At 50.3% G+C, this 11,024-nt stretch overlaps 1 long non-coding RNA gene across 1 annotated transcript; it reads right to left on the reverse strand.

Annotated features, from left to right (window-relative positions):
• Positions 1-7,476: 7,476 nt before the first annotated feature.
• LOC123620240 lies at positions 7,477-10,730 on the reverse strand. Its single transcript, XR_006728794.1, has 3 exons — positions 10,641-10,730; positions 9,977-10,145; positions 7,477-8,385 (listed from the first exon to the last, which is right to left on the reverse strand). It is a non-coding gene; the product is annotated as an uncharacterized LOC123620240 (long non-coding RNA).
• Positions 10,731-11,024: the final 294 nt, after the last annotated feature.

Consider the following 11,024-nt stretch of genomic DNA (forward strand, 5'->3'; position numbering starts at 1 on the left):
TCGCTCAGCTGTTGGTCCCCTGCCCCGTCCCCCTCGCTCTGCCCGGCCCCCTCCTGGAAACCGTGCCCTCCGCTGGTGTGGCCTTTCGTTTGCACAGAGCACGCACCTTCATTTCGGAAGGCGCAGTGGGCCCCGGGGGTGCCGTGTTCGTCCGAACCGAGGGGCAGCTCGATGCGTGCCCCCCGGGATTCGCCTGTGAGGGGCCCCGGCGCTGCCGCCCACCCCAGCCTCCCCGCCAGCCGGCTCGCCCGCGCCGGCTCTCCTTGCAGTCTCCGCCCTGACGTCCAGGCGGCGCCAGAGCCTCGCGCCGCTTCCCGCGTGGGGAGCCGCCCTCGCCTGCGACGGACGCTCCACTCGGTCCGGCCACCGCGCCGACGGGGCGCCCGCTCCGCTTTCTGGGTTCAGGTCTTCCAAGTACCAAGCGGCTGCAGCCTCTTTGGAGCTGCGAACTGTTCGTTGCTGTGACTATTTCCTTTCTGCCTTCTACTTGGCTATGGTTTCTGGCCTCCTTAGGCGAGAGGGGGGTTGGTTAGCCCAAGCCTCTCGTCTCTGCCTCAGGGACAGCCCAAAGCAAAGACTGCATCTATTCTTTTAAAATGTTAAAAATAATTTCGGTGAAAAGATAATGTAATAATGTTCAATTCATTTTTAAACATAAGTTTTTTTTAAAAAATATCAAAACAACATATGCACATGGTTCCAAACAACAGACTCTTGTTGAACCCTTTGAGATAATTCCAATGTTGCCCCTCAAGCCCTCGTCCGACACCACAGGCACGTGTATCTGTTTTGCAGATCACCACCATGCTTTCTTTTGATACTGCTTTGCACTTGGCTGGTTGGCAAAATGGGAAAAAAGTCTTCATTCATTCATTCATGCATTCTGCATGTATTGCGTGCCGCCGTCGGAGGCTCCGGAGCCCGAGGGGAATTAGACAAGCGCCCTTCCACCGAGTGACACCCGAGCGGTGGAGCCGGGGAAACTCGTGGTGTGTCAAGTGCGGTTAAGTCCTCGGAAGAAAAATAAGCAGGACTCGAGCTGGGGGAGCCGGGGGTGTTGTCGGGAGTCAAGAGAAGTGACATTGAGCAGAAACCGAAACACAGTTTGGGGAGCAGCTGGTCGGGAGGACACATACCTGTGAGTGGCGCAGCATCCCCCCCGCACCCCCCAGCAAAGTTAAGGAGCAGGAAAGTCGGGATTCCCCGCGCTGCCCTGCCCGGCCCCCGCCAGGCCCCGCCGCCCCGCTGCCCCTCGCGGGCGAGCGTGGGTTGAGGGTCTGTCCCCTCCCACTGCGGGGGTCGCGCCCCCTGCCGGCCGCGCAGCCCCTCCCGGGCGAGCGCCCCCTCCCTACTCCAGGAGGAGCGGCGGCCGCGGTGAAACACAAAGTTTATTCGCCCCAAAGTGACGCAAAAATTCTTAGAGCTCGGTGGCGGCGGCTATCGGCAGATCAGACCATGTGAGGGGCGGCGGGTACAAATACGGCCGCGCGGGCGCGGGCTCCGCACAGGCAGCGGCCGCCGGGTGCCTCGAGGGCGCGAGGCCGCCCCGCCTCCGCAGCAGGGACCGGCCTCCCCACGCGCCCGCCGGGGTCCGCTTTGCTCTTGGCCGCTCACCCGCGCTTCTCTCCAGAGCCTCCTCCCTCTCGCGCGGGGGAGCTGCGGGCGCCGCGGCGCCTGGGCGGTGGGCTTGGTTCGGCCTCCTGCTCCCTCCACTCCGCGTAAGAGCAAGTGCCGGCGGCGGGCGGGGGGCGAGGGGCGCGGGACGCGCGAGGGGGGTTTCGGGGGGCGCTTCTTTGTCTATTGCATGCAGGGGCTTCGCGGCGTCTGGAGTACCAGAGGAAGACCCTGTAAAGACGGTCTTAAGCGAAGTGCTGTCCTTCGCTTCGGGAAAAGTTGCTTTTGTTTCAACCCATGATTTATGTTTGATCTTTACTTTGCTGCCATCGCGTGCAGGTGGCTTTACGCAAAGGCGTTTGTGCAGGGGGCGTTCTGGTTGACACAAATGCCCAAATATCCAGGGAACTCTCTGAGTGACTCCTAAGGGGGCCGAGTCTCTGTACGCTGGGGTTGTTTCACTGTCAGAGCTGATGGACACCTCACAGGCCATTCAGAATTTACGTAAAACTCCAACTCCAACGGCTGTTCTGCAACAGTGGTTGAAGTGTATAACCATTAGTTCCTTGGAAAATGTGTGCATTCAAATTTGTTTTGAAAAAGCTGTCTGGAGCTCAAGAGCAGATTTAGCTCTGGAGTTAAGGAGCAGATTTCCTCTTGAACTGGGTCTTTGGCATATTGAATTGTTCCTTTTCAAGTTGGGGTTCTAAAGAATTTGAGAGGGGTAGAATTTCTAGGAGTCAGACATGACAAAGGCTTGTGGGTATGTATTTTTATGATCAATTTTGTCCAGAAAAATGAACCAGGTCAATGGATTATTTATGAGCCTGCTAGCTCTCATCATAGTAAGACGAGATCAAATATTTAATGTGTTTTGCCTTCCGTTACACAGGAAAAATGTCTAAGAAGGCAACTTTGGGATTTGTGTTTCATGAAACAGAAGGGAACTCTGGGTAGCATTAGTGTTTGGGTTTTTAGGTGTGGCGGGAACACACAGCTTTAACTCTTTGTCCCATTACTTGCTTTTATGTGAAGTCACTGAAGCCCGAAAATTCAAGTGTTCGTACCACAGACGGGTGGGATGGGGGTGGCTGTCCCAGCACGCAGGAGAAGCAGGTTCTTATGCGCCTTGTGCAAATGGGGCCAGCCATTTGGGGCATGAGTATTCTTTTCTTTTCACAGAGGAGCCGGTTGAAACTGCTTCTCAATTAATCATAAGTCCCCTCAACACTGGTGATCCATCTAGGACATTTCAGATATGTAACCACCAGCACAAATAGTCAAACCTGTTTCTCTAGTCTCCTGGTTTAAGGAGTATATATACTAGGATGAGGGGCAGGGAGTAGTGTTGACATTTTAATGGAATTGACAAGACCTCAGAAATTCCTCTTGGGGGATTTTTAGAGTTGTCTGAGCATTTTGGTGAAATGTGGAGAGGCATGTCCAGGAGTTTCACAAACAGGTGAGGTGACTGAGGGGTGGGGATGCCTGGCTGGAGGAGGGTTTAGGGGCATGAGTCGAGCTCTTTCTTATAGCAGGCTTGCAAAACACCCTGGATATCCCCTGGCAAAGAGAAATGCAGGTAATTCCAGAAATTAAGCCGGTATATGGCAGTTCCTTTTCCTTCATACTTGCCAAATGGTATAATTTGAAAGAACACAGAAGGCGGGGCTGCCTGAAGAAGCTTAGTTTTAATTTGGCTTAATGAATCAACAGGATATGGTTATGACTTGACTTTTTTCTAAAGATGTCTGGATGGCCAAAGGGAAAATTATGCAGTCACTTTTTTGTTGAGAAGGTAACTCAGGCGTTACTTATTCCCAGTACCACATCAGCTGCTCTGGGTCTCATGGTCCTCGGCTCTAAATGAGGGGAGGGCTGCATGGTGTCCAACTCATTCTGCAGCCAGAGCCCTCAGCTCTCCGCCTTAAGAAAACGGGAGTTGAAATGATGGCGCAAAAACGCCTGAGGGCCGGGACTCTACCCGGATATTCCCATCAAATAGGGTCTTCTGGGATCCCTCAGGTTTCACTCTAAGGCAGAGGTTTGCACACTCTGACACATGTAAGTCTTAAGTCCTGCACCTCAACCACATCCAGCCAACAGGGGCCGAGTAACCCAACTGCCCGGAAGCCATTTGCAAGATGCCCGGGGTGTGGTGCAGTAGCAACGGCCTCCAGGCAGTATGGATTCGGGCTGTGCCCACCTTCCTGTCCAGTCACTGAGCTGGTGCCAACTCGCTGTCCTCTGAGGTTTGTGGTGTACATAACAGGCGTGGGTGTGGAGTCAAACACCCCATAAAAGTGCCTGTTTCTCCACACAGGGAGCAGGTGATGTCAATTCACCCTGTTTTATGGGGAACCCATTTCTGGGCTTAACTGGGCAAAATAGCATTCTAAGGAAAGAAAACTGCCATCTTCCTAGGAGGGACCCGGATGGAAACTAGATGAAGCTAGCCTTTACTAGAAACCTGGCATAAATAGTTTGCCCTGAGCAGAGGGGTGAATTGCTTTCCTAGGGTGGGCACAAGATCCACCATCAGTGACACAGCCCCCTTGTATCTAGGGGTCCTCATCGTGCAGACTTTGGTCTACAGTCAGAAACGTTGGTCTGGGGGTGACGTCTCTGCAGGAGGCATCCCTCAGCCCGACTTTTGTTAGCTCTGGTGACTGGGAAGATGAATGCTCATTTTCTGAATGTCAACAATGAGCTTTTAAACTGAGCAAGTGTTTTCCCAGCCCTGTGTGTAATGAGGTGACAAAATGAGTAGAGATAAAACTGGTGTGAGGCAGTCTGACTGCCTCATTATTATTTCCTTTGTCCCTCCCCCAACCTGGCAGCTGCTCCCACCCCAAGGCTAGACCCAGGGCACCTGTTAGTGGGTATTTAAGCCATAGGACCCGGATGGACCTCCATTAACCCCAGAAGCCTTCGGACAGCAAAAGGAGAGATGCACCCCAGTAACGTGGAGACATGGAGGTAATGTCCCAGGGTCCCCAGGCACTGCCAAGTGACAGGTGGCAAGGAGAAGGTCTCCTGGGAGCCTGAGGCCCATTTCTTCAGGTCATTTGAGGTAGGCAGGGCAAAGGTGAGAGAGGGGTTGTGACGAGGCCAGGCAGTGATTTGGGAGAGCATTTCTCAGCCAAGTTGGGGAAAGAGCCAGATGTGTACCCTGGGGGAACCCAGAGCCCCAGGCTGGGTGGGACCGGCAGGAGGGGGCAAGTCCCTGGACCTTTGCCTTCTTGGGTTTTTGCACGGTCTTTCTGGACATAGTCAAGGAAAAAAAAAAAAAGCATTCTATTTCCTTTGTTATTGAACTGCTGAACAAAATAAAATAAAATGATCTTTTTTTCTCTAACTCAGGGAATGTTTTCCTCTCAGGGGCCTAGAATTAGGGAGTGAGAGAACTGGAAGGACCTTGGACCTTGGCAGTGATGCGCTCCACGTAGCTCTGTGGCTTACTCGAGCTTGCCCGCGGCTTGCAAGGACACAGCCAGGCCTAGAACTGGAGTTTTCTGCACGTGGGCTCTTTTCTCTCTTCCTGCTAATAGTGGGCATATTGTCTTTAAAATGCAATCAAATTATCAGGCTCTTTCCCTCGTTTCAGAGGAAAAGGAGGAGCAAGGAGGGAAGAGGCCAGAGGGGAGCGGGGGAGATAAACTATTCTGGTCACCAGGGAGGTTTGGCTGACTGGAGGTTTCCCAGCCCTGGCTGAGGGCTCGAAGTTTTTCTTCCCTTAATTTTTTCTTTTGAAAAATTTCAAATGAAAAGTCCAGAGATACAGTCCAGTTTCATCAATTGTTAACATTTTGCCAATTTATGCACAAGGTTGCTCTAATTACATGCATATCTAATTTTTGCACATGTAATATATATAATTTGATTGTGTAAAATATGTAGGATCATTAATATAATTATACTATTTACATATCTGTATGTAATTTTTTTGTTGAAAACTTGGGAGTTTGTGGACATCCAGATGCTTCACCCTAAATACTTTAACACGTTTCCAAAGAACAAGGATTTTCTCCTATGTAACCACAGCCTCATTATCACACCATGGAAATTTAACATTGATCCAAAACTATTATCAAATATCCAGGTCACGTTCCGATTTCTCCCACTGTCATTTTTAGCTTATAGGGTTACTTTTTTTTTTTTTTTTTTGAGACAGGGTCTTGCTCTGTTGCCTGGACTGGAGTGCAGTGGCGTCATCATAGCTCCCTACAACCTCAAATTCCTGGGCTCAAGTGATCCTCCCACTTTAGCCTAACGAGTAGCTGGAGGCCACCATGCCTGGCTAATTTTTTTTCCTAATATTTTATAAAGACAGAGTCTCACTATATTGCCCAGTCTTGGTGTTGAACTCTTGGCCTCAAGCAATCCTCCAGCGCTGGCCTCCCAAAGTGCTGGGATTACAGGCGTGAGCCACTGCACCCAGCCAACTGTTTGAAACTGTAAACTCCTAGGGATTAAAAAGTATTTCTTGACTTCATCTCAGTGTGTATCTGAGAACTACATCAATGTTTTGTAATGATGAGCTGATTTTTCATGACTATCCCCAACTGTGTGACTCACTGTAAAGAACATTTCAGAACGTTTTGACCTAAGAGTATAAGCACCTTCAAGCAACAACACCCAAACATCTGTGGCTAAAGAGGTGGCCGTTTGTGGCCTCCATGCCCCCTCCACTCTGAAGCGCCCCCTGGCCCAGCAGCCAGCTTCCTTGGGCTCCTCTCTCCCCTTCCTTCTCTTCTTCCTGCCCCACCCAGAGAAATGGGTCCACGTCCCCCCTCCTCTCCTTCACCACTCACATTTCATTGTTTAATTCCACTTCAAATCCCTTTTTCCTCCACGCTCTCTTCTCCCTGGCTCAGTTGCCACAGGTAAATCTACCTTCATTTCCAGCACCCCCTCCCTGGGGCTGGGGTTTCTCCCTTCTTCTCCCTCTCTTGGGTCCCTTTGTGGGTCTAATCATGTGTCTCACACAAACAGTCTCGGTAATATACCTGTGTTAAGGAGAAGAAAAGCTGTGCTGGGAAATGCTCCCATGTGTTTTATCTTGACTTCTATTTGCATAAATTGCATTTATCACAACAACAAAGGAATGTTTAGAAGCTGTGACACTCCTAATGGTGCTTAATCTAACCTATCAGCTGTTTTGAGTTTACTCAAGTCTCTTTTCCATCCTTGTCCACATTTAAATATATAGCAACAGAGTGAAAGCAGTTTCGTTTTCTGTAAAAAGTTGTAAGTTGTGAAATTAAGTATAATAAGGAATTCATGTCATCAACTAAAGACCTTAAAAGTGCCTAAAAGACACCTCCATGGAATCTATACTAGTCTCTCTACTTCCTTGTTCTTCTCTCCTCAAATTTAGTTTTCCTCAAGAATCAGAAAGAAGGGGAAAATAAATAAATAACTTCTGAAGAGTCTTATTGTCATACTGCCCCCCACCTCCAATTCGTAGTACTTAACAATGCTGTGTTCTCCAGCTTTCATTTTAGATGTTTTAGTTTATAACATTTATTTCTGTGGGTAGGAAATATATTCCAAGTTCCAAACAACCCACCCACAGGTGAACATTTGGAACACAGACCGTTGATGGGTGTGCCTGCCGGTACTTCTCCTCTGGCCCCCCTCCCCCAGGATGTATAGCAGATCTTCCTGAGGGGTGAGGCGAGGAGGGGCAAAGCCCCTTATAATGGCACCCTGATCCCGTTTGACCCAGTGCCTCACCTGGGGGTCAAGTCTGCAGCACAGCAGGCTGTGGATCTGGCCCCCCACCCCACCCCACCCCACCCCAGGGAGCTGAGCCAGGCCCTCTGTGCTGAGGGCTGTGCAGTGCAGATGCCAGTCAGCAGGTGTTTGAGCACAGATATGTATAGCCATGGCCCCTGCTTCCAGGGGCACAGAAGCAAGTGTATGTGGAGGGATAATGGCCCATGCTCATCAGTGATGAGTGACAGATGAGTAATTATACAGAGTAGAGAGATCATCTTGGGCTGGAGTGACGGGAGGAAGCTTCCTGGATGAGGTGGGTAGAAACTTAAGGCAGGCCTCGGAGAGTGTAGCATAATTAGAGGACGGGAAGGGGAAGGCTGGGGGTACACGTGGCGTGGTCAGTGGCCTGCTGGCCACCGAGTAGCCTGGGGTGCTGGTTAGAAATGCAGATCCCTGGGTACCCACACAGATCTCTTCAGTTAGCATCTATGAGTGAGCAGCCCAGGAGTCTGTTGTTTATAAGTTTCCCAGGTGACTCCAAGCCACTGATTGAGAGGAACAAGCGCGACGCAGGTGAGGCCCATGGTGTGGTCCACAAGTCACTCAAGTTTCAAGTCTTGTGGACCGCAGGTTTCCTGGCCGGAGTGTGAAGTAGAAAAGCAGAATGGGTCACGTATGTGTGGCGGTGATAGTGGACATCAGTTCCCTGTCATTTATTGGTGCTTTCCACGTGCTAGACACTGAGGTAAGCCTTTGCCATACTTTTATCCCCACAACAGCCTTTAGGAAGTAGGAATTTTCATGGTCTGCTTTTACATAGGAAGAAATGGAGACTGAGAGAGGTTAAGTGAGCTACCCAAAGCCACACAGCCAGGATGTGGCGGATCCAGGGTTCCAGTGCAGATCTGTGAGACAAGGAGGAGAGCGGTGGGCTGTGGGCCCAGGAGCTGTTGAATGATGACTCAGGAGGGAGGTCCGTCAGGTTTGGCTGTCTCTGTTCACTGGAGGGAGGGCTGTTCGTGCCTGAATGTGCCAATCCATTTCTTTCTATGAAAGTCAAAATAAATAATCCGTTGTACTTTGGGGGAGCCTTGGAGTGCTCTCGACCCCAGCACAAATGGCTCATCCTCCAGACTTCACACTGTGTGGAGAGACACTCGGGGCTATCCTTCCCTAGGCAGGGAAAGTTCTAGACAGAGACTCTTTTCTTTTCTCATGGTAACTGGCCCAAACGGCCCTGTGGATTTCATCCTGTTTAATTCCTCTCCAAAAATTTAAACTAACTGACTCTCTTGCAAGGAATGCTCTGGATAAAGAGACGGCTGTGATAGCAGAGTTTATTTCCACCCCTCACGTCCAAAACACAAGCAGATTTTTTCCACCCCTTCATGCTATCACGAAATCTCTTTATTTCGTCTGAAAGGGAAGCCAGGAATCCCTCTGGCTTAAGACCTGTCACAACGCACACTTGGGAGAACACAACACCCCCTTCAGCAGTTACAAATTTGAACCAATACTTTACACTGTGGGGAAGAATCAACTAAAATCTGAGGTGCTGTGACAGAAACTGTGCGGTAGTAGCAAAAGGAAAACTTTTAAAACCTGAGGGCAGCTTTGGCGCTGTAAACGTGAGGCATCTAAACAAGCCCAGCAGGTGGGCGGAATCCCCGGATGTGCAGCCACGCGCCGGCCTCTGTCCACAAGCCTGTGCTGCTGTCCCCAGCGGGCGGCCTTCCTTTTCAGATGTTCGCCCTTGGCCCGTGAACTCCACGAAGGCGAGACTGTGCCCGTCTTGTCGGCTTGTGTTTTGGACGTGAGGGGTGGAAATGAACTCTGCTATCACAGCCGTCTCTTTTTTTTTTTTTTTTTGAGACAGAGTCTCGCTCTGTTGCCCTGGCTAGAGTGAGTGCCGTGGCGTCAGCCTAGCTCACAGCAACCTCAGACTCCTGGGCTCAAGCGATCCTACTGCCTCAGCCTCCCGAGTAGCTGGGACTACAGGCATGTGCCACCATGGCCGGCTAATTTTTTCTATATATTTTTAGTTGTGCAGCTAATTTCTTTCTATTTTTTGTAGAGACGGAGTCTCGCTCTTGCTCAGGCTGGTCTTGAACTCCTGAGCTCAAATGATCCACCTGCCTCGGCCTCCCAGAGTGCTAGGATTACAGGCGTGAGCCACCGTCCGCCGTCCGCCGTCTCTTTATCCAAAACATTCCTTGTAGGAGAGTCAAGTTAATTTACATTTTCCGAGAGGAATTAAACAGGATGAAATCCGCAGGGCCATTTGGGCCAGTTACCATGAGAAAAGACAAGGGTCTCTGTCCAGAACTCTCCCTGCCTAGGGGAGGGTAGTCCTAGCACACAGTAGGCAGACAGTTAATCTTTGCTGAACTGGTGCTTCTCAGTGGAGAGGGCGGGAGTGAACGTTTATTGTCTGGGGAGGCACCGGAGCTCATGATTCCTGTCATCCGCCGTAGGTGCCTTGGGAACTTCAGCCTCTGAACAGAGATCGCAAGTTTCCACTTGGCTAATTAATTATATGACCTATAATTAATCTTATCTCAGTGTTAAGCCCATAATTCATGTGGGTTTGGTTTTGTTTTTGAAAATGGAAATGGAGTTTCCTGAAAAGTAAACTTACTTTGATCTTGACACCTGAAGTCAAAGTACAAGATTTCTGTAGTGTTTCTGCTTAGACTGTGCTAATGACATCAAACAGTCAGGTGGAGTCACAGGCCTTTCCAGAGGGCTGGGTGGTTTTTTGACAAATCATTATAATTCCATGCTTGTTCAGGTGCTGGTTTCCCTGGCTACAAAGAGAGAGTTTGTGGAAAGAGGAATGAAGATTTGATCAGAAGTGTAAATAGAAACAGTCCTTTTTTTTTTTTTTTTTTTTTTTTTTTTACTGTGGGGGTGGACAATGGAGTGAATTAGCTCATTCCCAGGGTTGAGAAGCAGGAGCGTGAACAGAAAGTCAACCACGACCAAGAGCTGGTCAAGTGCATCACTGTGCTGCCCCTGGTGTGTGGACACCTGGGGGGACAAGGCTCACACACGTCAGGTTGTCGTCCCACAGCACAGCTGAGTTACATGGCACAACCTGTCACCTGCTCCATGTGGGACAACAGCACACATTCAAGGTGCAGAGGAAGGCTTCTGGGGCTTTTTCTGCCCATGAAGAAACTCGGGCTGCCTGGGGGAGGTCACAGCTGTAATATTAGCCTGTTTGCAATCTTTCTACCCAGCAGGATAAAAATATCTTTTTAAAAAAGAAAGCTTTCAGGAGTGCACTCTCAGAAACTGACCTTAACAACTCGAACTTCTGTATTCCTGGGCCAGCTTGTTCTCAACCATGTTGTCTGCTGGTCTCGGTAGAAAAAGCCAGTCAGTGCTCTGTAGAGTCAGAAAAATCGGGAAAGGAGTCCGTGCTCCACCGGCAGCAGCCTGAGGCAGGAAGGGCCCGGGCACATGCCGTCTGCTCCTGGCCGCTCCGAGTAGCCACGGGGAGAGTTTTCCTCTCTCTGGGAGAGGCAGAGGAGTGAGTTGAAGAAAAGGAGATGTGTGTCTCCTGCCTGTTTGGTGGCTTCACATAGCTGTGACTTTCTATTTGCACCTGTGTTCTATGCTCAGGGGTGGGGGTGCAACAGGAGAACCCCAGAAAGCAGAGCGGGGTGGAGAGAGACCAGCCT

The sequence above is a fragment of the Lemur catta genome, chromosome 15 (assembly GCF_020740605.2).
Source record: "Lemur catta isolate mLemCat1 chromosome 15, mLemCat1.pri, whole genome shotgun sequence".
Classification (NCBI taxonomy): Eukaryota; Metazoa; Chordata; class Mammalia; order Primates; family Lemuridae; genus Lemur; species Lemur catta.